At 33.7% G+C, this 27,125-nt stretch overlaps 1 protein-coding gene across 13 annotated transcripts in view; it reads left to right on the top strand.

Annotated features, from left to right (window-relative positions):
• CNBD1 (cyclic nucleotide binding domain containing 1) overlaps positions 1 to 27,125 on the top strand; it is a 543,788-nt gene that overhangs the window by 435,220 nt on the left and 81,443 nt on the right. The window lies entirely within an intron of this gene.

Below are 27,125 nucleotides of genomic sequence, written 5' to 3'. Positions count from 1 at the left end.
AATAAAGATCTATGGTACAACATTTTGCCTGCAGAAAAAGTATTATAGTCTCAGTTAAAAATCTCTTAAGAAGTTAAATCTCATATTAAGTGTTTTTAGCACAATAAAATAGTTTTTATAATTTCATGTTTAAATAGATATTTCAAAAGCTATCTTTTTTTTTAGTTTTAGCATATCCTTTTTATGTGACTAAAGTATCACTTGTAGTTGTAATAAATGCATGTTATGCCAATCTCTATAAAACTTGTATTTACAATATGCTAAAGAATGTGTAGTGGACCATTATTAATTAGATCACATTAGAATAGTTAATTCATGTTAGAATATTTGATAACTTACATAAGAAATGTGAAGATACCCCTGAACAACTGTATGATATAATGAAAAATATAGAGAAAGCTTATATCAATAACATTCCAGAGAGATCTGGAGAAAGCCAGATGGCTGATGGTATTATTCCACATGAAAGGAAGGCAGACCCAAGTCCACATGTCTGGAGAGGGTGTTTTTAAAAGGTGGCAGACTATTATGTGTCATATGAAAAAAAAAGGTAGAGAAGTCAAAGGGAAAGGAAACAGATTGTCAGTTTAACCAAATAGGATCTTTGAGGACCAGAAATCCCTAAAGGGCATTTATAAAGACTAACTTGTTTATAGTGTGGTACTCAGTGCTAGCCTTGCCCTCTGTCTCCCCCCAAAAATCATTAGTGAAATCTACATGACTAACTCTGATGCTTTCAATGTTTTCTTATGGTTGAATTTGGACACGTGTTGAGTCTTCCTTTAAGACTAATGTGTGGTGAAGTCCCCCAAAGAAGACAACATCTGGGTTATATTTTGAGAACTTAACTGGGATTTGTGATTAAGGTGCAGCTTTCAGCTTTATTTTGGATTAAATCATCATGATGAAAGTGAGACAAGAGTGTTTCCTCACTGTGGTTGCCAAATGACACAAACCATGATGATAGTTGGCATATGACTTCATAGAAGAAGAACATTATGAGATGAACATTTGCAAAGTTTAATACTGAAGATTAAAATAAAGTGCTAAATTCCTTTACCATTTCATATATTGAGCGAAAGAATCAAGAAATAATATTCTAAAGTCTTAGACTAGTAATGCATGTAATTGAGCTACAAAAGTTAACCAGTTTCTTAAGATAGCAAAACTTTTCCAGGATTGCAAAAAGATGTCCATGTCTGATGTTGCCTGAGAGGAGTAGAATTTCTTGGAGAAAGTACTCTATTGGGTGATTTGGTCATCAATTGAATATTAGAATGATTTATTGAGATCAAAAGCAACCAAAAATAGAGAAATGTATGAGGAATGTAATGTCAGTGACATAAGAAAAATATTTTGATTTGTGATTAGAATATACCATTGGTATGCTCAGGAGTAGGAGGTATAAAGTAGAGAAATGAAAAAAGATTACAAAATCATTTTCAAGACCAGTGCTAGGAATTACATGAGGTGGACATGTCTCTGTTTTGGGGCCAATATGTTATAAACTGGAAAGTAGCCAGGATTTAGATGACAAGATTCTGATCATAAGTCAAAAAGACAGGTAATAAGAGACTTCTACATATATTTTAGAACTCCAGAGACTTTGTAATAAAACCTGTGATAAGATGATGTGGAAAAAATGTTAGAATTACCCAGAGATAGTTATTTCAAGAGCTATTTATAAATAAGCCCTCCTGGAAAGACCTTGAATTCATTAAAACCCCGAATTTTTCCCCCCTCCTATATGTCTCTTAGTAAAGTTGATTCAGGAGGAAGAAGATTAGAGGTAATAATGCCCGACCTTAGTAGATAAAATGGAATTGCTGACTTGAAATTTCAGTTGTCAGTTGAAAATGGGCCATTTGCAGATTACTAACATGTGGCTCAACTGCCTGAGGTCATATGTGCTAGAGAACAGGAAAAAAATTGGCCTTCAGAACTTGCCCTAGACACTGAAATTGCCCACTAATTTAATTCTGGTCTGATGGTTGTCCTACTTAGAGCTGATATGACCATCGGAGACAATAAAGAGCAGCTTTGGAAATAAAAACAAAGGACTTTCCAAGACTCTAGGAAGTAGAAACACTTAGCCACTCATTTTAGATGTTTTAAGGGTACAAATTATATGCTTGACATAGAGAAATTAAGCGCATAATATGAGAGTAGTTTGAAAGCAAAGTAGAGGTACCAGTATTAGAAGCTAATGGGGAGGAAAGGCCCACCCAAAAATGTTTCTGGCAGGTGGGATCTAACTCTTGGGATGGAATGTGGTCAGTAGGTGAGGACTGAACTTCTGGGTTCATCTCTGTACTTCCCCTTTGTAGCACTAATTGCATATTCCCTGAACTTAACATATACCTACCGACCTCTGATGACCCAAGCATAACTTTGCTTGACTCTACTGAGAGGGACAAGTCCAGAATTAAGAGAAGAAATTCTCTTGCAAGCTAAGTCCTCAGGCTGGACCAGAAACACTACTCAGAAGAGAACATTGAGAAGGCTTCTTTATTCCTTAAGAGAGAAGTTTAACCAAAAGTCAGTGGAGCCCTGGCTATCACAAGTAAATTCTGGCGCTCTCTTTGAGATGTTTTTGAGGGGGATGCAGATGCTTTTTGTGGAAAATATGTAAATGAGAAAGAAGATTTTATCGCAGGGTTAGCGGATATAGGAAGTGCTGGAAAGCGCCGGCTAACTGGCAGGGACTGTCACCTGCGTGAGCAGAGCTATAATCTATGCATTCTGGGGATCTGAACATAATGGGGAATGTGATATATCAGAGAAACAGGCATTTAAAAAGCAGCAGAAAGAGCAATATGGAGATAGGAGACAATCCTAGGTTGGAAGTGTGGCCAGAGAGAGACTTAGAAGAAAATACATATTTCTAATTAAACTTTAAGTTGTTTGCAGTGACAGGTTTGAAAGTAAAAGTTTTGCTTTCCTTAGAAACTCTAATTGCAGGAATCTCTGAGTGGTTCAGTGGTTTAGCACCTGCCTTCAGCCCAGGGCATGATCCTGGAGTCCTGGGATCAAGTCCCACATCAGGCCCCCTGCATGGAGCCTGCTTGCTTCTCCCTCTGCCTGTGTCTCTGCCTCTCTCTCTCTCTCTCTCTCTGTGTGTGTGTCTCACGAATAAATAAATAAAATCTTTAAAAAAAGAAAGAATCTCCAATTGATCACTAATTATCTTTATGTGACTTTTTTTTTATGCTCAGTGAAAAAGGTGCCAAATCCAGCTTCAGGTTTAGGGACAGGGACAAGAAGAGATGCTGCATACAAGTCAGCCACATGTGTTAAACCACATAGCACAAGAAAAATAAAACACTTTCTTCTCCAATGTGTTAATAATCGTGCAAGTATTCACTTTTAATTCTGTATTTGTCACTCTGTTGTTTTCTGACAATTCTAAAGCTACTTCAGATTTGGCCTCCTTCAAGGGCATCTATTAGTGAAATCTACATGACTTGCTCTGATGCTTTCAGTGTTTTCTTATGGTTGAATTTGGACACGTGTTGAGTCTTCCTTTAAGACTACTGTGTGATGAAGTCCCCCAAAGGGGACAACATCTGGGTTACATTTCGAGAACTCCACTCAGATTTGTGATTAAGGTGTAGCTCTCAGCTGCGTTTTGGATTAAATCATCATGATGAAAGTGAGACAAAGGTTTTTGCACAAGCTGGTATTATTTTAACTAATTCCAGCAAAATCACAAGTAAAAGAAGAGAACATATATCTGAATAAAACACCTGTATCTCTTATGCTATTTATTCTTGCTAATCAGCATTTTTTCACAGACCTGCAATTATTTTGACTAGTTTATAAAAAATGAGGAGTTTCAGACATAACTCAGTAGTGCCTGTATAATTATTGGATGTTTAAACAAAGCCAAATTCTTATGGGCCAGAAAAGCCAGCATTGAAATTTAGCTTGGATCTCATTCTGCATTCATCTGCTCAAACTCTCTTCAATTCTCCTGTGTTTACTTTTTAAAACTCTGTTGTTTTGGAGCTCCTGGGCGGCTCAGTCAGTAAAGCATTCGACTTGATTTTTGCACAGGTCACGATCTCAGGGTGGTGGGATTGAGTCCAGATTTGGACTCCCTGTTCAGTGGGGAGTCTGTTTCTCTCTCTCCCTCTGCCCCTCCCCCCTGTGCACATATTCTCTCTGTCATTCTAAAATAAATAAGTAAATCTTAATAAAAAAAAACAAAAAATCTTGTTTTACCTTTCACAATTAATCTATAATAATTCTAGAAATGACTTCTGTGTATAGTATGAATTTAAGGTCAAGTGTTTTGCTTTTGTTTTTTACATATGTCCAATTTTCCCAGCTTTATGTATTGAAAAGACTATCCTTTACTCATTGAACCACATTGCCAGCATTGTTATAAGTCAGGTGATTATATACATGTATTCTTTGTTATGGAATATAGGTGCATTTTTCTCCCACATCAATGCCAAAATAGATTAATTTTCAAGGATTATATATAAATGCTGACTATTTTGTAGAATAAATCATCTTGCTTTGTTCTTTCATGATTGCATTGCCAATTCTCTCTCCCTCTTTGAATTTCCATTTAAATTTAACCATAAAATCAACTTATCAATAGTGGCAAAATAAGCTGCTGGGATTTTAAGGTTTTCTTTTTGTCTTAGCTTTTCAGTAGTTATATTTTGATGTGCCAACTGTTGGTTTTGGTTTTATTTCTATTTATTCTGTTTAGGTTTTAGAGTGTTTTGAATCTACTAGTATATATCCTACATTAGTTTTGGAAAATTCTCAGCCAGGAATTTTTTCAGATAAAGATCCTGCATCATTCTTTTTCCTCTCCATTTCAGACTCCATTTAAATATATGTGAGAAATTTGTACTTTGAGTGTCCTTCTCCTACACATTTTCTATATTTCTATTTCTTTTTATCTATGCTTCACTGTATTTGCATACTTTCAATTGTTCTTCCTTCTAATTCACTAATCCTATCTTCTAATCTAATTTGCTGTTAAATTTAGCTGTTAGGTTCTTAATTTCCAAATCTGGGTATTTATCCAAAGGAAACAAAAAACACTAATTCAAAAAGATATATGCAGACCCATATGTTCACTGCAGCATTTTTTACAATAGCCAAGATATGGAAGAAACTTTAGTGTCCACTGATAGATGAATTGGTAAATCTCATATGTAAATATGAGAATATTTAGCTCTTAAAAGAAGCATGATATTCTGCCATTTGTGACAAAATCGATGGACCTTGAGGGCATTACCCTAAGTGAAATAAGTCAGAGAAAGGCAAATATTGTATGATCTCTTTTATATGTGGAATCTAAAAAATAATAATAGCAAATTAAAAAAATCAAGCTCATAGAAACTGAAGACAGATTAGTGGTTGCTAGAGATGGGGAGTGGGGTGGTGGAAATTTTTTAGTTTAAATAAATTGAAAAAAAAATACATAAGTTCCAATAATCAGATGATGCCTACATTTCTTTATCATTTTAGCCCATTTTTTCCACTTTTTCTTGAACTTATTAGTCAAATTTATTTATTTTTTTTTACTGTGGTAAGAACACTTAACATGAGATCTACCCTCTTAACAAATTTTTAAGTGCCTACATAATGTTAACCACAGACACAAAGTTGTATTCTTCATCTCTAGAGCTTACTCATCTTGTGTAACTGAAACTTGACATCTATTGAACATCAACTCTTTATTTCCCTCTTCCCCCAGCTTTCGCAAACCACCATTCTACTCTCTGTTTCTAGAGTGCAACTATTTAGACATGTAAGATCCCACTCATGTAAGTGGGATCATGCAGCATTTGCCCTCCTATTACTGGCTTATTTCACTTCACATATCTTCCACTTCATCTATGTTGTTGAATATGGCAGATTTTCCTTCTTTTTAAAGGTGGAATAATATTCCATTGTATGTATATACCACATTTCTTTATCTAAATGATGGACATTTAGGTAGTATCCATATCTGACTATTTGAATAACGTGTCCATAAGCATGGTACTGAATATATCACTTTGAGATCCTGATCTCAATTCTTTTGAATATCCAGCCATTGGTGGCATTGATGGATCATATGGTAATCCTGTTTTAATTTTTGAGGAACCTTCATACTGTTTTCCATAGTGGCTGCACTATTTTAGATTCCCACCAACGGTATACAAGGGTTCCAATGTCTCCATATTCTTACCAACTGTTTTATTTTGTTTTTTAATAGTAGCCATCTTAACAAGTCTGAGGTTGATATCTTATTGTAGCTTTGATTTGCATTTCCCTGATGATTAGTGATATTAAGCACCTTTTCACACATGCATTGGCCATTTGTATGTCTTCTTTGGAGAAATGTCTATTCAAGTTATTTGCGCATTTTTAAATCAGCTTGTTTGTATTTTTCCTATCAAATTGAAGGAGTTCCTACTATATTTTGAATATTAACCACTATGAAATATATGGATTGCTAATAGCTAATATTTCTCCCATTTCATAGATCACCTCTTCATTTTTTTGATTGGTTTTGTTTGTTTTTGTTTTTGTTTTTTTCTATGCAGGAGCTTTTTGTGTGATGTGGTCCCACTTCTCTATTTTTGCTTTCATTGCTTGTGCTTTGGGTGTCCTTTTCAAGACATCATTGCACAGACTGATGTCAGGAAGCTTTCCTCCTGTATTTTCTTCTAGGAGTTTTATAGTTCCAATCCTTAACTTTTAACTCTTTAATTCATTTTGAGTTGATTTGTATGTATGATGTCAGGTAAGTATCCAATTTCATTCTATTACATGTTTATATCCAGTATTCCCAACACCATTTGTTGAAGAGATAATTCTTTCCCCATTGTACATTTTTGGCATTCTTGTTGAAAATCAGTTGAAGGTATATGTGTGGGCCTATTTGAAGGCTCTTTATTCTGTTCCATTGGTCTATATGTCTGTTTTCATACCAGTGAGATACTGTTTTTAATTGCTGTAGCTTTGTAATGTGAAGTTAAGAAGTATGATGCCTTCATCTTTGTTTTTTTCTCTCAAGACTACTTTGACTATTTGGAATCTTTGTGGTTTCATAGGAATTTTAAGATTTTTTTTGTTCTCTAAAAAATTCCATTGCGGTTTTTATTGGGATTGCACTAAGTCTATAGAGCACTCTGAGTAGTATGGATATTTTAATATTAATTCTTCCTGTTCATGAATATAGGTTATTTCCATTTATTACTGATCTCTTTAATTTCTTTTATCAGCTTTTTATAATGTTCAGTGTACCAGTTTTTTATCTCCTTGGTTTGATGCTATGGTAAACAGGATATATATATATATTTATTTATTTATTTTTATTTACTTGGGAGACAGCATGAGCAGTGGGGAGTGCAGAGGGAAAGGAGCAGAGAGAGGAGGAGAAGCAGACTCCCCACTGAGCAGGGAGCTGGATGTGGGGCATGATTCCTGGATCCTGAGATCATGACCTGAGTGGAAGGCAGATGCTTAACTGACTGAGCCACACAGGTGCCTCAACAGGATTATTTTCCTAATTTCCTTTTTAAATGACTCATTGTTAGCATACATAAATGTAACTGACATTGATTTTGTGTCCTGCAACTTTATTTTACTTTTTTTTTTTTTTGAGAGATAGATTGAGAGTACAAGTAGGGAGAGGGGTTGAGGGAGAGAGAGAGAGAGAGAGAAAGAGAGAGAGAGAGAGAGAATTTTAAGCAGACTCCATGCTAAGCACAAAGCCCAACACAGGGCTCGAATTCAGGACCCCAAGATTATGACCTGGGTGGATATCAAGAGTCGATGCATAACCGACTGAGCCACTTAGGCATTCCTGTGTCCTGCAGCTTTATATTTTTTTAAAGATTTTATTTATTTGAGACCAAGAGAGAGCACATAAGTGGAGGCTAGGGCCAGGGGCAGAGGAAGAAGCAGGCTCCCCATAAGCAGAAAGCCCAGGACCCTGAGATCATGACCCGAGCCAAGGCTGATGCTTAACTAACTGAGCCATTAAGGTGCCCCATGTCCTACAACTTTAAAGCCAGACAAAGACACTACAAGATAAGAAAACCACAGCCCAATATCCTTGGAGAACATAGAATCAAAAATCTTCAACAAAATACTAGCAAACCAATAACAACACATTAAAAAGATCACACATCATGAGCACGTGGTATTTATCCCTGAACAAGGACGGTTCAACTTAAATAAATAAATTAATGTGTTACACCACATTTATAGAATGACAGAGATAAAAGTCATATGAACTTACCAATATATGCATAAAAATACTTGACAAGCTTAATTACCCTTTCATGGTAAAAACTGTCATCAAACTGGATATGGTAGGAAGGTACTTCAATATAGTAAAGGCCATACTTAACAAGCCCACAGCTAATATACAAACCAAAAGTTTTTCCTCTAAGATTAGGACCTAGGCAAGGATGACTACTATACCAACTATTCAGCATAATGCTGGAAATCCTAGTCAGAACAATTAAACAAGAAAAAGAACATATCCAAAATGGAAAGAAAGAATTAAAATACACTGTTTGGCTTGAGCTTATGAACATAGAAAACCCTGAAGACTTCACAAAACAAAACAATCAACATTATTTTAAAGTCCTTATGTACTATAGGATCTGAATCATCTGTGCATCTAGATCATCTAATTCCTTTGTTTTTGTTTTTGTTTTTGTTCTCTATCACATTGTCTTACTTGTTGCCATGCCTGGTAATTCTCAATCTAATGCTGGATATTTTGTATAAAAATTCAAGGTACTTCACAGCATCTTATCCTCCTTAGTAATAGGCTTCTTTGTTTCTTCAGTAGGCAGATGGAATGGGGAGTTCAACACTTAAAGCAACCAGGGAATTAAGGCTGCATCACTTAGATAATAGTCTATTATTTCATTCCTGTCCCTTACCAGGGTTTTTAATGGAATTTGAAAACATCATGCGAGCCCCTCCCCTAACAAATCTATTTTCACCTCTCCAGGAAAGACTGCTGAAAAGTCAGCTTTTTCAGTGTTTTTTGGCTAAGCATTTTAAGTCCTTGCCTTACACAGCTTCAGGGATGGGGGAGATAATTTACTATGTGTTTGAGGCCCATACAGCCTTTAATTTTGCCACTATAAAACACAAGAGACTGTGATTATCAGATCTTTATGTCTTCACAGGATTATAAGATATCTGAAGGCTTAAAAAAACAAAGAAAAAGAAAAAGGATTTTTCCCAGCTTTTCTACTTGTGCTTAGCAGGAATAAGTCTACCACAAAGTAATCCACTTTACCCACAAGCAGAAGTTCTGCATATATTTTTACTGAAAAATGTGAATCAAAACATTTTCTCTAGTTAATTTTATTTCCATATTTAGGCTTTATCCCTTTTCTATGGTTTTCCATCTCAGGGACATGCCTAGAGTACATTTTTTAACAAGTTTCTGACAGTATTTCCATACCCCCCACCCCCCAGTGAATGGTTTAAGACTGTCTCTCAGTCCCTAATATCTGAAACGTTCAAATAGTCTCCCTTGCACGCATATAGTTTTTACCACAAGACTAACAATTCTTAAGACAATTAACTACTCTATCTTTTAAACATTTCTATGCTAAGAGTTTGCCATGTGCACAAAATAGAGACTCCTTTCCTCATGCTTTATTCTTTGTGAAAAGCTTGACTTCAAGGAAGATACTTAGCAGTCATGACTTGATAAATAAATGAGGCTCATGCAGAACAATGGAAGTACGGCAGGTAAACGACTGCCAACAGGATATACAAAAAAATATTGTGAATAGAGAAAGATTGGAGAGACACTGCTTTAGACCTGACTCACACAAGTTGAAAAGGGACGGATAGGTGCAGAGAAAATAAAGAAAAACATTTAACACATTGTGAATTTAGTTCAGTATTAGACCAAACAAATAGAGGCTTTTATCCTCAGTGTCTAATACATAGTTCGTAGTTGGTGAAACATATTAAGAAGAATAAAACTAGGTAGTTTTAAAATGGAAAAATATAGTCAGATATTTTGTAGCTGGTGAAAATCTGTTATTTTGTTACTCTTGAAGTAAATCTGGTTTGTAGTAGAACAGAAAAATTAGATTTTTAAAAATTTATATTTATTTAACACAGAGAGAGAGTACAAGCAGGGGGAGCAGCAGAGGGAGAGGGAGAGGCAGACTCTGATGAGCAGGGAGCCTGATGCAGGGCTCAATCCAAGACGCTGGGATCATAACCTAGCCAAAGGCAGACGTTTAACTGACTGAGCCCCCAGGGTGCTCCAGCTTTGATTTTAAAAATAAAAATCCAATATTTTACTTTAGAAATTTAGGAGAATAAAACTGTAGTAAATGGGAAGGCAGACGGAAAATTGAGAAATTCCTTTTTATTTGAGACTTCTCTCTTCTACTTGGTTCACATACCTAAAGTAACTATGTTACTTTCTGAAATTTTCTGAAATCCCTGTAAAAATGCATGTGTGTTGCACCAAAAAAGAATAAATACTGTCTAGATAATTCAGTTTATGACACTTATTCTGGTGTCTGCCATTTTTACCTGACTGAAATTTTGTGTCGCAAGTGCAATATTTTGCTGAGGGGTACATGACTGCAGTTCAAAGCACAGCAGTAGTGAAGAGGACACACGTGACCACAGGCACACATGGAGTCCCAAGTCTGTGCCCCTGACGTTCCCCACTCCCGTGAGTGGTTGATATTCAAAGACAGAAAAGGCAATACGATGGCAAAATGGAGAAGGCTTGTAGGTGTAATGTCTCTTCACTCTACAATGTGTGTGGTACAATTATCTGTTTTAGTTTCTCTTTCACACTTGACTCGGTGACTAGTCTGAAGGGGCTGAATTTTAAAAGTGAAGAAAGGAATTATTTTCATTTTTATAGTATTTTCCCTATTTATTGTATTTAAAACAAATATATGAGTCTTAACAAAGACTACAAAAGGGTCACCTGTGGATCTTTTTAAACATTTATATTTGATTTGTTCTTTCCTTACTCTGTGCAATTTCTAATTCAAGATATTTGAAATGTATGTCAGACGGATGCATTTTTTAAAAAGTTTTATAAATGACTGCACTTAAACTCCCTTCAAACTTGAAAACTATACCTGGTATCGATCTGAAAACATATTTTTTAAACTTTGTGATTTGGTCCTGAAATAAAAGCCACATTACTTCAACTCCTAGATTAATCAGGGTGTCTATTAAGTATATGTATTCATCATCAGCATTATTACACTTCAAAAGATGATGACAACTCTATTTTAATTCTACTAACTTTTTTCTTTTTTTAATTTAAACATAATTAACATATAGTGTATTATTAGGTTCAGAGGTAGAGTTTAATGATTCATCATCAGTTGCATAAACACCCAGTGCTCATTCCATCAAGTGCCCTCCTTAATGCTCATCACTCAATTGCCCCATGTCTCCACCCACCTCCCCTCCAGCAATCCTCAGTTTGTTTCCTATAGTTAAGTCTCTTATGGTTTGTCTCCCTCTCTGACTTTATCTTATTTTATTCTTCCTTCCCTCACCCATGATCCTCTGTCTTGTTTCTTAACTTCCACATATGAATGAAATAATATAAATGTCTTTCTATGATTGACTGATTGACTTATTTTGCTTAGCATAATACCCTAGTTCAAACGGTAAGGTTTCATTTCCCGATGGCTTGATGTCTGTACACACACACACACACATCTTCTTTATCCATTAATCTGTTAGAGGACATCTGGGCTCTTTCCATATTCTGGCTATTGCGGACATTGCTGCTGTAAACATTGTTGCAGTTACCCCTTCGAATCACTGTTTGTAACTTTTGGGTAAATACCTAATAGTGCAATTGCTGGGTTGTAGGATAGCTCTATTTTTCACTTTTTGAGGAAGCTCCATTTTCCATACTGGCTATACCTCCCTACATTCACTCTAGCAGTGTAAGACAGTTCCCCTTTCTCTGCATCTTCACCTATATCTGTTGTCTCTTGACCTGTTAACTTTAGCCATTCTGACAGATGTGAGAGGTTATCTCATTGTGGTTTTGATTTGTATTTTTGATGCCAAGTGATGTTGAGCATTTTTTTCATGTATCTGTTGGCCATTTATATGCCTTTTTTTTTTTTTTGATAAATGTCTATTAGTGTCTTTTGCCCATTTTTTGAATGGGTTTTTTTTTGGGGGGGGGGTATTGAGTTTGGTAAGTTCCATATAGATTTTAGATACCAGCCCTTTATCTGATAAGACATTTGCGAATATCTTCTCCCATTCTGTAGGTTGTCTTTTGATTTTGTCAATTGTGCAAAAGTTTTTTTTATCTTGCTGTGCAAAAAGCTTTTAATCTTGTTGAAGTCCCAAAAGTTCATTTCTGCTTTTGTTTCCCTTGCAATTGGAGATGTGTCCAGCAAGGAGTTGCTACAGTTGAGGTCAAGAAGTTGCTGCCTGTGTTCTTCTCTAGGATTTTGATGGATTCTTGTCTCACATTTAGGTCTTTCATCCATTTTGTGTTTATTTTTGTGTATGGTGTAAGGAAATGGTCCAGTTTCATTCTTCTGCATGTTGCTGTCCAATTTTCCCAACACTATTTGTTGCAGAGACTTTCTTTTTCCAATAGGTATTCTTTCCTGCTTTGTCGAAGATTGGTTGACAGTAGAGTTGAGGGTCTATTTCTGGATTTTCTCTTCTGTTTCATTGACCTATGTGTCTGTTTTTGTGTCAGTACCATACTGTGTTGATGATTACAGCTTTGTAGTACATCTTGAAGTCCAGAATTGTGATGCCACCAGTTTTATGTTTTCGTTTTCAACATTCCTCTGGCTATTTGGGATCCTTCTTGGTTCCATGCAAATTTTGGTAATATTTATTCCAACTCTGTAAAAAAAAAATAATGGTATTCTGATAGAGATTGCATTGAATATGTAGATTGCTTTGGGTATCATAAACATTTTAACAATATTTGTTCTTCCAATCCATGAGCTTGGAATGTTTTTCCATTTCTTTATGTCTTCCTTAATTTCTTTCCTAAGTGTTCTCTAGTTTTCAGAGTATGCATCCTTTACCTCTTTGGTTAGGTTTATTCCTAGGTATCTTATGGATTTTGGTACAACTGCAATTAGGATGGATTCCTTAATTTCTCTTTCTTCTGTCTCATTGTTAGTGTATAGAAATGCTACTGATTTCTGTTCATTGATTATATATCCTGCCACTTTGCTGAATTCCTGTATGAGGTCTTGCAATTTTAAGGTGGAGTCTTTTGGGTTTTCCACATAGAATATCATGTCTTTGCGAAGAATGAAAGTTTGACTTCTTCTTTGCCAATTTGGTTGCCTTTTATTTCTTTTTATTGTCTGATTGCTGAGGGTAGGACTTCTAGTACTGTGTTGAACAACAACGGTGAGAGTGGACATCCCTGTCGTGTTCCTGACCTTAGGGGGAAAGCTCTCAGTTTTTCCACTTTGAGAATGATATTTGCCGTGGGATTTTCATCTGTGGCTTTTATAATATTGAGGTAGGTTCCCTCTAACCCTATGCTGCAGAGAGTTTTAATAATAAAAGTGCTGTATTTTGTATAATGCTTTTTCTGCACTATTGAGAGGATAATATGGTTCTTGTCTTTTCTTTTATTAATGTGATGTATCACACTGATTAATTTGCGGATGTTGAACCACCCTTGTAGCCCAGGAATAAATCCCACTGGCTTGATGAATAATCCTTTTAATCACTGTTGGATCCTATTGGCTAGTATCTTGGTGAGAGTTCTACTAACTCTTAAAGTAATTGGTTTTGTATGAACAAAAATAAATAAATAAAATAGTAATATTACAAAAAGCTGTTAGGAAGAATAACATGGAAGTAATTGTCACTTAGTTTTACTCACTTGAGAGTTAGTGATTCAGAATTTCCTAAGCAGTATTTCAGCTAGCCCTTTGCTCAGATCTGGAACTTTTATCTGTTAGAAACAAATAAACCAATTTCAAGCCTTTCCACACATAAGCCACAGTATAGAAAAATGGAGCCAAAATAATATATTATTTTTTTATTTTGAAAGTGGTATTAGATCTCCATTTATCTATGTTCCTACTTGTATACTTGAGTACTCATGTGTGCCCACAGGACAGCTCCAATGACAAAGTGAAAATATGAAGCCTCCTGCTTTAGACACTCTGCAGTGGTTTGCAGGGTTAAGCCATATCATCTGATAGTGTGTCCTGCTGAATTGTGTCCTGTGTCATAGCACAGCCTAATTTGAGGATGTTATTACTAGAAATGTCAGAGCTCATCTGTAATCTATTGTAAAAATGTAGGTGTGGATGTAATTTCCAATATTCTTTTTATTAAGACACATGGGAAATGTTTTTTTTTTATTTTTTATTTATTTACTTTTTTGGTTATAGTACCAGTAATAGGTCTTTTCCTGAATGAGTACTTTGTTTTCATTTCAAGGATACTGTGACCCATTAAATGAATCATCGATCCTTCTTTGTGTTGACTACTAGAAAGCTTTGGGCTAAATTTGTGTCCCGTCTCTAGCAGATGTACAGGAACATTTGGTATGCTTTCAGTGTACTCATCTCACTTCTGACATCATCTCCTTTTCCTATCCTTATTTTCCCTCTGTCCCAATTTTCTCAGTCCGTCTTGATTTATTTTATTTTGTAGTTTTGCATGCGTTTTTATAACAAAAACTTTTTAAGATACATCTTTTAACAGGAAAGTAAAATAAACTGAGTTTACATTAATCATTATCACCTAGTGCCAAATACCTCATTTAAATCATTTTACCCTTAATCAATGTAATCAGAATGATATAATTTTTCATGGGATTATTTTGATTACTAGCATATCATTTTATTCATGGTTCAAATAAGACTGTAAAGCAATATATAAAAATTACCAGTATTATTGCCAGACAATTTTAGGGAGTGTTTTTATTTTATTCATTTGCTTAATGAATTAAGATATAATAAAAGAGAATGTATGGAGGGAATAATTATAATATTAATATGGCTCAGAAAAATTTTTTATTAAATGAATAAAGCCCACTCTTTCCCTTTAGATATCTTCTAAAAAGACTCAGTAAGATAGCATTTTATTTAATTAATCATTTGAAATGGTCAGTTTATTCTATTACATTTGCAGTCCTAAACATTATGATTGCTGTGGATCATCCAATGATGCATGATTTAAAATTTTAGTTTAAATAAAATGTTCTCTAACATAAACATAAATAATAACTGTAAAGATAGAGGAATTTTTAAAGATCTAATGTGACACCTTAGTTTATATTCCTACCAAATCAGTTTTGAAAATAGTTTAAGAAACAAAAAAGCAAATGTTATGTTGCAATATGAAAATTGCTCTGCTTTTAATTAGAACAAATGTTATGGTCTCTTAAAATTACTCTTGATTTAATGTGCTTACTTTCATGAATAATCATTGTTAGAAATCCTTCTGTTTGTAATCATAGTTTTCCAGAAGAAAAAATAATATAAAGGGAATTTCTAGATCTTGGCAATTGTTTCTGCTTTCAAAATGGCTTTTAAGTTTTCTAAAAACTTATTAGAACAATATTTTTTTCCTGCATAAATAATTTTAAAATAACAAAGATCATTGAGTTTTTCTATTATTTTAATAGAAAAAAATGATTTATTTTTGAAATCAGAGTCATGCTGTTGCAGCTACAATGGAGCTTTCTTGTTACCTTTTACCATGGTATAGGGTGCAATATATTATTGCTCATGAAATACATAAATACAGATAGTCAAGGTAAATTAGTGAATTTATGCCTGTTATTTGATGTATAATTAATGTTGTTAAGCTACTCCTTTTGCACACTTAAGTAAATCATGTACAATTCAATGAGTTAACCAAACGACAGGAAAGTTTGCTGAAGTTGTACTACGTAACATGTGTTGACAACTCCAAGGAGCTAATGACCTCAAAATTTCCACCACGATTGTCTTAACTCTATGTAGTAGGAAATTAGAATCACCATATGATCTGTTCGGCAACCTAATATATAACACATTCTATTGTTAACCACACTGACTTAATTGAGTGCTTATAATTTCTGAAATGTGATGATCTTCTAATGGCCATGCATTTGTTTTCAAGACCAAAGCTTTAATTCTAAGGAAACTTAAAATAATGATTTACAACTTAAGAATAGAATTCCTTATTACTATAGATTTTTTTCTTTGCCTTGGAAGATTAATGGTCTTCATATTCAAAAAGCTTAACAAAAATCTGAAGTCTTTCATTTATTCAGGTTTTGTTTCAAATTTTTGATAAATTTTAAGCTATTTTTAGATTTGTATTTAAACTCACATGATTCAGGATTAAATTGCATTATGACACTAAGTATACATATATGAGAGGTGGAAAGAGAGTTAAATACAGAAAGGAACAGTTTAAGAAATAGGATAGTAAAGAGAGTATTTGCCAAATTGATCCCATGAGGGAGATAGAACAATTGCACAAATTAACCAAGTAACAATTTAACAATTATAATAACTCTGTAAGTTTGTGTACTATATATATATATATATATATATATATATAATGTGATATGACCACTGCTTGCTTCACTTTATTATTTTCATTTCCTTACAGATTTTTATAATGAGGTATAATATGCATATAGTAAGAGTGTTAAGTGTACATGACAATAACCAAATAAACACTACCAGGTTCACAAAGTTAATTATATAGAACATTGCCAGCACCCCAAAACCCTTCCTCATTTTCACTCATTGCTTTCTCCTCAAAGATAAGAGTTAATCTTTCTCAGGACACCTGGGTGGCTCAGAGGTTGAGCATCTGCCTTTGACTCAGGACATGATCCTGGGGTCCTGGGATTGAGTCCCACATCGGGCTCCCTATGAGGAGGCTGCTTCTTCCTCTGTCCATGTCTCTGCCGCTGTCTCTCTCATGAATAAATAAATTAAATCTTTAAAAAAAATCTTTCTCACAAGTTAGTTTCACCTTCTCTTGAGCTTTATATGAATAGAATGATATAGTATGCATTATTTTGTCATAGACTTCCCCTCCTGATATGTTTATGACATTTATCAATGCTGTTGTGTGCAGCAGGGTTTTTTTATTCTTTTTCATTGATGAATGACAGTATTGGTATAAATATGTATTATCCTATGGAATAAATAGATACAATTGATTTTGCCATTTATGGACATTTTGGTTTTTCTGAATTTTTGATTGTTAAGAATAATGCTTTTAGACCTAGTGTCAGGAAAGATGGAGTAAATAGATTCAAACCTCTCTTTCTCACCAAATTAAGTTATATAACCTGCACGGAATGCATAGAGAAGCTATTGAGCATTTAGAAAGTAAACAGTGGCAGGTATATTGGAGAAGAAAACAAGAATTCAGAGTAACACCAAACCAACAATGGGTTTATAATTTATTTTCCCCTTGGTTTTTCATGTTGGCTGGCCCAATAAGTGAGTACAGTCTCAGAAGTACAAGACAGAATGTGGTAACTAATTCCCTAGCCTTCTCACCAGGGAAGTGGAAAGCAGAACCACAGAAAACTGGAAAATACCAGAGAGAATAATGAGATGAAGGAGTTCATGGAAGTCAGTCTATAAATTTGTTTTTAAAAAATCCTAAGCTCACTCCTGAACTGCACCAGTTTAGAGCTATTCCTAATCAGCATTAAAAAGACTTTGACAACTGAGTCAGAAGATAGACTACCACTCAAGCTGGCCATGGAAGGTACATATTGGGGACAGATCTGAAGAACACTTCAAAGTCCTTGAAAACTTAACTGACAGTGGACTCACAGCCCACAAAAGGTGTGTTGCAACTTACAGCTTGAACTTAACTAACCAGGTCTATTGCATGCTTAAACAAAAATGACATCATTCTCAATAGAATTAAAACAAGACACACACACACTAATATACTCTACTCTACTATAATATAATAATCTATCTCTATAAAATCTTGGTGTACCATTCTTACTTAAAATTTTGATATCTGTTCTCCAAAAAAAAAAAAAAAAAAAAAAAAAAAAAAACAAAATAAAGGAAGGAACTATGTAAGATGATGTAGGTGATGGATGTATTAATTACATTAATTAACTTGATTGTAGCAATGGTTCCACAATGTATATGTATATCAAGTCATCATTTTGCAAACTTTAAACATTTACAACTTTATCAATTATACCTCAAAAAATGGGAAAAAATACATCAAATGAAATACCATTGAAACTATGAAATATTTAGGTACAACAAAAACTAAAAATAATTGTTGAGAAAAACCAAAGACATGTGGAGGTATACCATGTTCATGGATTTAAAGACTCAAAATTGTTAACATGGCAATCATTCCCAATTTGATCTATAGTTAAACACAATTACAATACAAATTCTAGAATGCTTTTCTCTAGAAATTGAAAATTTTACCTTAAAATTTATATGTAAATGTAAAGTATACAGAAGAGCAAAAACAATTTAGAAATATATGAAAATATTGAAAATAGATGTGCACAATTTAGAAATAGATGAACCAGATATCAAGACATACTATTGAGCTTCACTGATCAAATGGTATTGGTAAAATGAATCAATGGAATAGAACAAATAGGAGTAGACCCATGCAAAGAGAGAGGGAAACAAACCATAAAGGATTCTCAATGATAGAGAACAAACTGGAGGTTGAAGGACAGATGTGGATAGGAGATGGACTAGATGGATGATAGACATTAAGGACAGCATTGTTATAATAAGCACTGGGTGTGATATGTAAGTGATTAAACTTGAATTCTACTCCTGAAATGAATATTGCACTGTAAGTCAACTAATTAGAATTTAAATCAAAATTTGGAAAAGAAAAAAAAGTAGTAGACCCATGCATATATGGTCAATAAAGTTGACAAGATATTTTAGTGAAGAAAGATTAACCTTTTCAACATATTGTGCTGTAAACATTGGATATACATATAAAAAAACGCAAACTTTGTTGCTTACCTACTTCATGGACATAATGTAACTAAAAAAATGTCGAAAGAACAAATTTCAGAAGAAAATATGGAAGGAAATATTTGCAATTTGAAGTAAATAAAGATTTAGTAGACAATAGATAGAAAACATGAGTCATATAAAGAGAACAAAGTGAAAAAATGAACTACAAAATTAAAAATTCTACTTATCTAAAATTAGATAATGTTGATGATTGTGCAGCTCTGTGACTACAGGAAAAAACTAATCTGTACATTTTAAAAGTGTAAATTTTATGGTATACACATTATATCTTAATAAAATATTATTAAAAATGGTTAATAAAATAAAACAGTAAAACCCACACTAGGAGAGCATATTTGAAAGATATATATATGCAGTAAAGGGTACTGAATATAAAAATAACTCCACAAAGGGAAAAGGGAAGACAAACTAATTAAAATGTGGTCAAATTTTGAACATGGACTTCACAAAACATGACATTTAAGTAGTCAAAAAGCAGATGAAAATAGCTCAATATAATTAGTCTTCAATATAATAAATAATAAAACTATAATGAAATATCACTACATATGTAATAAATTTTAAAAATTGATAGTACCAAGGGTTGGCTAGGATGTAAAACTATTGGAACTCTCATACATTGTTGGTAGGAATGAATTATGATAAAATCTCTTTGAAAAACAGTTTGACAAAATTATAGAGGCTCAGAACGAGGTTATTTTCTTCCAGAGAGAATTTTTTTTTCTAGTTAGCAGGAAGATTATGGGAAGATTACCTTGATTTAATTATGATTGGTCTATTTTCAGGTTGCCCTTCTGCTCACGTATAGACCTTTGGTGTCTTATTTCAAAGTCTGGAGTTCTATCAAAAGTATCTTCTTCCTGGAGCTATCTGTTCTACAAATATAGTCTAAAAATGGTTCCTGGCATGAAGGATAAGATTATTAAAGTTATAGTCCTTTCCTACAAGCAACTCAGAATTGCAGAGTTGAACATAACTAAATTCTGTTAATACCTATAATAGCAAAATTGATGTAGTTTTATGACAGTTGGAGGAACATTATGGAGTCATTTACATACTATACTGATGTCTTCTATGTTCTCTACTTTAGATTCTTAAATTTAAAAAATATTTCTCTTCTCAAACTGTATTGTACCTGGACTGTTTATGTCATCTGATTAAATATTTAGAAGGGTTCTCTACAGATGGCTTCATTTATAAGGAAACAGACTACATCTCATCAGCAACATGTTTTTTGACCTTTCTCATTCTTCTAGCCTGGAATACAGGCTATGAGGAAAGAAGTGGCCATTTTGTTATCATCATGCACAGAAACAGGTGTTTTAGCAAAAAGATAGAAAGAGCCTGTTTCATTGATTGCTTTAGTAAATTGAACAGCCTACCCACAGATTTGTATATCAATCCAATCAGCCTATGACTTTCTTAAGGCATCATAGTAGGGCTAGAATACTTTCTTATTGAAAACAATAAGACAAGGGAAAGGAACAGTTAATTTTGAAGGTAGAAATTATGAAGCATAGATGGAATGCTTCTATATGAAACATCTTATCTAAGCTTTGAAGAACCAACAGAGTTTTCCAGATATAGATGGTAGGAAGTCTGTATTTTGAGGACCATATGAATCATTAGTAAGGAAAACATAAGGTTGAGATAGAGAAATTCTAATGCATACTTACAGGAGTCTGAGAAGTTACTTGGTGTCATATTTTGTGAGTGACTTGATTTTTATATAGCCAGATCTTTTCCTACCATCACTAAGATTCCACTAAGATTTTTATGTAGGAAGGTATACAGTCCGTATTTCATAAAAATTTCTCATGTGCAAAATAGAGTGAGGATATGAGTAAAGGAAGAGTTTGATATTGGTTATATATCCCAGGTATGCACAGTTCAGTGACTTCCACACATATATATTGAATGATGCAATAAAAATGTAGTTCCCCAGTGATAAAATTCAAATATCATCAGTAAACCTTCATATGACATTGGCCTTTGATATTTTTAGAGGGATATCTATCTATATATACAATCCCAAAGGGTGAAATCAACAAGAGCGCTCCTACTAAGAGTCTTTAGAGTCTGTTGAACTTTTTTTCCTGTTGACCTGACAGAGCTCCAGTTCATTGAACTTCTGGGCACAAAGCAAGGGACATCTGTTCAGTTGAGCTTTTTGTAATTGATAGGTTAATTAAAAATGACTTTTAGCTCTTTGCATTTTGTTTATTTTTCATGATACATATGCCCTGTGGCATTTCGCAATGGGTGCTGTCTTAAAAATCTCAAACTCAAATAAACAAAACAAGCTATTCATTTATTGCTTCCGGACTTAAAGTTGTACATGATGTAAGTCTAAGTGCTTTCTTTCACCTTTATTTGGCCAGAATATTCTGGGATTTCCTCCAGGATAAAGATCAGCTCAGTGCGATTCATGCATCTATTACATCTGGACTATCTCAGTGTTGCTTAGCCAATGTGTACAGAGACAGTGCAAAATCTGCTGTTTTCATAAAGTACAATAGCCTGCTTATATTTTGCAGCCAAAAACACAAGTATATTACCAAAGTCCCTACTTTCTAATGTAGATTCTCAACCATTGTTTTTATTACTCATACTAACATCAATTACAAAATAATCAGGACTATTTTACACTAAGCTAGAAACCACTCAGCATCTCTAAAATGTAAGACAAAGGAGACCCCCAGTGCTTTTTAATCATTGCTTTTATTTTTTTTAAAGATTTTATTTATTTATTCATAGGAGACAGAGAGACAGGGAGAGGAGGCAGAGATACAGGCAAAGGGGAAACAGCCTCCATGCAGGGAGTCCTACGTGGGACTCAATCCCGGGTGGCCCTGGGCTGAAGGTGGCGCCAAACCACTGGGCCACCAGGGCTGCCCTAATCATAGCTTTGAGAGACATATGATCTTTTGTGAGTAGTGATAGCAAAGCTATAAATAATAACAATAAAACACAGAGCAAAGCAGCAAAGTACTTCCATGAACCCGTCTGAACAGGTACATGAACTGTCGAGTTTTTTTCTGTTTTCTTTTCCAATGTAGCCCCCAATAAAGGAGTTATTAATTTCTGAAAATGCTGAAGGTTGGTGTATGGAGGAACTCAGCTTAAACAGTTATATATTAGACAATAAGGTATTGAAAAAGTAAACTAAAAAAAGGTTGATTATATTTTATAAACAAACATAGATATAGATTTGGGTATAAATGTAGATATAGATATATAGTATTTTCCAAAAGGTTTATACTTTTACACTTCAAGATTACACACAATGCTTAACATTTCAACATGGATAAATACATACTAGGGTCCATGTGACATTTATGGGTAATAATGTACGCCAATCTGAAAAATAATGAAATTTAGCGTTAATAGAAGAACCAACATGGTATGTTCAACGTATAATTCTGTTATACTTCTAACCATTAATATAAAGCAAATCTGAATTTGCTAACTCACTCAATTCTCACTCAAGCTCTGTTTTGTTATAATCAGATATTATAAAAACATAGCTAAATATGGAGTGAATTATTATAGTTAATTTCCCTACAGGTCTAAATATGATAAAACTAGATAATCTGTGGTTATCACAAGCCTTAACCTTTTTTCTAAAGAGATAAATCATACATGTGCCTCATCTTTAATGACAGAAATGAATAATGTCAAAGTACTCATGTAATATACTGCTTCATTCATTTTAAGAAAGAAAAAATAAGGGATCCCTGGGTGGCACAGCGGTTTGGCGCCTGCCTTTGGCCCGGGGCGCGATCCTGGAGACCCGGGATCGAATCCCACGTCGGGCTCCCTGCATGGAGCCTGCTTCTCCCTCTGCCTGTGTCTCTGCCTCTCTGTCTCTCTCTGTGTGGCTATCATGAATAAATAAATAAAATCTTAAAAAAAAAAAAAGAAAGAAAAAATAATAGCCGAGCTTCCTTTTCCAAATGATACTAGAGACATCTTTTTGATTTTTCATTCTCTTTAATTTTAAATTACTATAGTTGAGTAGCAATAATAATTGACCCAGAACATTTACTCTATGTTTTACATTAAATGACTTAAAGTCTTACAACAATTTTATGAGGTAGCTGCTATTATCATCTCTGTTTTTGAGATAAGGAAATTGAGGCACAAGGAAGTTGAATAAACTTCCCAAGGTCTTCAGGCTCATAAGGCCCATGACTGGAAATTGAACCCACGCTATCTGCTCCAGTGCCCATGCTCCTACTCATTCTATAGACTGTACCTTGAGTAATCTATTTTAGAAATGCCATCTTTCTTTTCTTTCTTTCTTTCTTTCTTTTTTTTTTAGAAATGCCATCTTTCATGCTTAAATTTAATACTCTAGAGATTGTAAGCAAAACATTATTAATCCACACTTTTATTTAAATATGGCACTATTCTGTTTTATTTAATCTAGGTTAGGATATATTATCTTTGTGAATTCTTTTTAATGTGTTAACCGTGTGCAATTGACAAGTTTGATTTCCTTTTAGCTTCTTTGTTTACTGCTTATGTGCTAGTACAGTCAAATATGTGTAAATGTTTGTTTTTATCAAATTTTATTGAATGGTTTCAGGATAGTCTTAACTTAAAATCTGTACTGACATCTTTGAAATTCTTTTGTCTATAAAATACCATCCATAGAAAATTTGTAGATAACCAAAACAAATCTGGAACTTAATTCCTACACCATTTAAAATAAAACCAGTAAAAAAAAAAAAATTCACATCAACTCACTTAAGTGTGAAATAGTGTGCATGCCAATACCCCATCATTGCTCTGATGACTATTGACTACTAAGGCATTCAATATCTCATCTTTTATTAAAGTTTGACAAAATAGTCTTGATAATCTAAGCCTCACTAGCTTTTCAACTTAGTCCTGAATTTATTGAATTTGAAATTTAGTGGACTTAGGCAGACCTAGGGTAACAAATGGTTCCTTGGGGCACAATACATTCAAGATAGTCCATCACACATTCAAATTATGTAAGGTGAATATTATTCGGTTTTCATCATTCTCTTTAAAAGCTAGCAGGGCTCTGGGACCACCATGTAAACTCACTGAATGTTAAATTGCAATTTAAATTCTCTGTTGAAAGAGGTTTGATTCATGTACAAATTACCATTTTATTCCATGTCAACTCATATTTGCAATTACTTTTACTACTTCAATGAAGATACTCAGTTTTATCCATTTTTATGAATCATATACTCTTCTGCTTATTATCTTGTGGCATTCATTCATGTGCCTTATCCTAGATCCAATATTGTAATTATGGCTATATTTTTGGTAATTGACTACTTATCTAGACCTTATCCACTTGACAAAATTGATGATAAATCTTAGAATTGAAGAAAACAAGAATTTCTAAGGCAGTCACAAGTGGATAGTGCTTATTTCGTTAGCAATAAAGAAATTGAGTTAGCAATAAAGCTGTTACTTACCTTGTGATACCTTCTTTTATTTGATATCTTCTTTTATATGATACCTTCTTACATTATTTAATATTTATAATGTTTACACCCTTCATCCCCAACAAGCTTGTACATTTTTAAACTAAGAGGAATATTTTTTTAATTTCAGACATTCCACAATAGCACTTATTCTTTAAGGTAGATAAATAAACATCTTTAAGTGATTGATTGAAAAAAAAATATGTAGTGAATTAATATTTCCATAGTTTACCATAAAGATTGAAACAAATGAAATGTATTGGGGAACCCAGGCCAAATCACCTTTTCCTAATGATTTTCTGTATTATTTAACAAACTTGATACGTTTCTAAAATTAATGACCTTCCCTCTAAGACCAGAATTTCCTTATTTGACAATACATAATCCAGACTCTTTTGTGAACTTTGCTCTCAGGACCTTTCCAGCAATGACAGATGAACACTCAGGAATTTTGTATAATATTGCTCACAGATCACAATCATTCAATAATAATAGATGATTTAGAAAGACATAGATACATTTGGATAACACAACCTCTTATTAATGTCCCCCAATTTAAAACTCATTCATTCATACCATCCATGGCTTATAGGTTAGAGTCCAAGTGACTCAGCTAACATAAGCCCATCCATGATTCAGCCCTTGCTGACCTCTCCAGGGTCCTCTCCTGCCATTTACTCTTCTTTTCTTTATGCTCCACCAATGCCAAATTTCTTTAAACTTCCTAAAAGAACCATCATATTTCACACCTCTGTGCCTTTTCCTATGTTGTATTCTCTTACAAACCTGGTAAGTAAGTTCAAATTTCAAATCCTCTCCATGGGAAACTTCCTCTCTGAAGCCTTTTCCAATGCTGCACACCAACTGGGAAGATTCTTGTCTCCCTTCTTTATTCCATATTGTGTCTGGACCTTGCACATCACTTAATTTCAATTATCGATCATTTAAAATTACTTCTCTGTTCTACTAAAATATAAGCTGCTTAAGTGCAAAAGCAGTGTCTCCCTATTTCTACCTTAACTTCTGTTTAAGTGTTAGCATGAGCTGAACATATCTGATACATCTGTTATATTATAAATATATATTTTATATTTTATAGAGACTGTTACAAATGGTAGAATGCTGTTTCTAAATTTTAAAAATTTAATTGATTTTTGTATTTAGAATTGTCAAAGGATAAACCAGAAAATTCTTGCAAGTGAACTGAATGCCCTAGCTCAAGAAATGCACTTATATTTGACAGGATATCTTTGTAGACCTGTGTTCTTGCTATTAAAATTCCAAGTTGAAAAAAAAAATTCCAAGTTGCATGTTCCTAGAACTTGTCAAGGTTAATGTCTGTCAGTGGTTATCTATAAGGTGGGAAGTGTGGCTGAAGGAAGTGAGAAGATAAGAATTTTTATTTGTATTTCAGATAATTTTGTGCTTTCAAAATCTTTACAATATGATGCATGTATATATTTATTCTATTAAAGAAAGAAAATAAATAGCATATCTGACCAAACATGGTTCAACAAATGTTTAGTCCCTTTCATTAGAAAGAATATTGTAAAAGAATGGGATTTGAAATAATTTGAAGTTGAAAAGTCTTCTTTATATATCGTCTTTAGTATTCTTGACTAGAGATACTACTAACTTTATCCAAAATCTACTAAAAATCCATATATGAAAATCACAGTAAGTATGTTACCCAATGATTTAGATACATGCTTCCATTTTCCAATTAAAATGAATTTGGAAATACAAACAGATATGATCTGAATAAAATATGTTAATATGTTGTTTTACCTTCCATTTCATCTAATGTTCTTTTTAATTCATCTGGAAAATTATATCCACAAATGTTAGTAATTTGTGAAATTCTGCCTCTATTAGTCAATAATTGCTTATTTAAGTATTTCAAGATCACATTTCCAATGTTAATATTTATTTTTGTTTAAATTTCCTCTTAAGTCTTTCAATATACCTTTTTCTCAATTTGATTTTTAAAAACATCTTTGTTTTTTTTTATGTTTTTCTGTACCAATATCTTATTCCCAACTCACATTTGAACAATAGTTTAGTTGAGTAAATTACCATGGGTTCAAGATTATTTTATTGCTTCATTGTTCATTGTTGCAGATAAATGGTCTGGAGTCAACCTTGTTTTTCCCTGTGTTATGCTTTTTTCTTAAGTTTCTGTCTGGACTCTCCTTTGTTCTTGAGGTCATTAATTTCTGAACATGTGCCCTTCCCAGTAAAAGTTGTATTTTTTTTGGTCCTGAATCTATAACTCCTCCAGAAGCTTAAGAAAATTTCTTTGTTGTCTACCACTTATTCATTTATTCATTCAGTCAGTCATTCAAAAGTATTTATTAAGTGCCTACTAGATTCAAGACAGTGCTCTGAATATAAGGGTCAGAGTAGGTGGCAAAACAGAGCAAGAGCCTGCAGTCTGATGAAAGAGACTGCAAATAAAAGCATAAATAAATAATTTGACTGTAATCAGCATTGTAGGAATGAATATGGTAGAGCTGGAGCAAGATGAAGTGCCCCAGATTAGTTTGGAGGAGTATCTTATAAAGCATAAACAGGAAAGCCTTACGGATATACTGACATTTGAGCAGAGATCTTAAGGAATGAGTCAAACATTTATTTTATAGATGTG

This window comes from Canis aureus, chromosome 28 (genome assembly GCF_053574225.1).
Source record: "Canis aureus isolate CA01 chromosome 28, VMU_Caureus_v.1.0, whole genome shotgun sequence".
In the NCBI taxonomy this organism is placed as follows: domain Eukaryota; kingdom Metazoa; phylum Chordata; class Mammalia; order Carnivora; family Canidae; genus Canis; species Canis aureus.
This window is presented reverse-complemented; position numbering and strand designations above follow the sequence as displayed.